Consider the following 1,274-nt stretch of genomic DNA (forward strand, 5'->3'; position numbering starts at 1 on the left):
AAAAAAAAAAAAAACCCTCAAAATACACAACCACAAAAGTGGCCATCATAAAATAACTACAAGATATTTATAATGTCCAATCAATCATTACTTTATTCAATAAAAAACTTGCATAGGAGAACTTTCGTGTCAAATTAAACAACGATTCTTATTGGTTCTTGTTTTTAAACAGGTTTATTTCTTAAGCTTGTGATAGTAAATAAATATGGTTTCTAGATTTTTGATGCGAAAAACAACTGAATATTAAATGTAAGGCCGTAAATGTCATGAATAGAGATTGGATGGATCACGTAAGGAGGATCGGTATGTTCAGAGGACAACGTCATTCAATCGTCCTTTTTCTTTGATTTGAGCTTAGTTAAACCGACACTACAGAAAGATCGACAAGAAACACAATTCTTTTTTCCTGATTATTTATTAGAAATATAAAGAATTCTTTGATTAATAGTTAGAAATAAGATTAACTTATAGGTCTTAATATAAACGAGATCAAAGATTGGGTGAATTTTTAAAACTTTTTTTTAGTTAAATAATATAATTAAAAAAATTATTATTTTGAGAAACTAAAGTGAACCAACTTAATCGATGTCCTATTTGTTATAAAAATGTGACTAGCATGAGACGCCCCAACAATTAATTGAATCCGAGTCACGGACTTGGACTTCAATTGGCAATTGTAGTAAGTTCATACAAATACCAAAACTAACCAATAAACGGACACCGATTATTCAAGTTAGGTTATGCCATCCATACAATTAACACACTTGTGAACTGGGTATTGTTTGCTATCGAGAGAAGTTTAAGAACAATTACGGATTCAAAAATCACTCTAGCAATTCAGATTTAAATTAAACTAAGGAATCCAACTCACAAATCAAACCTGAATCGAAAAACAAAGGAGTACATGAATGAAATCAAAACAATCAAGTCTCAACTCAAACACATTCATATTCAATTAGCTACCCGTTGCTAGGAATCAAGAAAACAAAATGTACTTACAAATGATTGCATATAAGAAATAGACGAAGAACCCCAGAAGAAACTCTCCAAATCGTCTCCCGAAATGATTACTTTATCACACGTGAATCGTTTTTTTAGGCTGCGACATGGGCTGGACCAAAGGTGTTGGGCTTGGGCAATAACAAATTATATTTACTAGATTTGTTTTCTTCCATATTTTAGTGTTTTTGAGTGTCGTAGTAGATTAAAGCATAAAAGATATGCAAGAACATGGGGTTAGGTGACCTTCCCTGTGAACTTGATCACCTCGGAAG

Source organism: Cynara cardunculus, assembly GCF_001531365.2.
Source record: "Cynara cardunculus var. scolymus isolate 2C chromosome LG 7, CcrdV1, whole genome shotgun sequence".
NCBI classification, from domain to species: domain Eukaryota; kingdom Viridiplantae; phylum Streptophyta; class Magnoliopsida; order Asterales; family Asteraceae; genus Cynara; species Cynara cardunculus.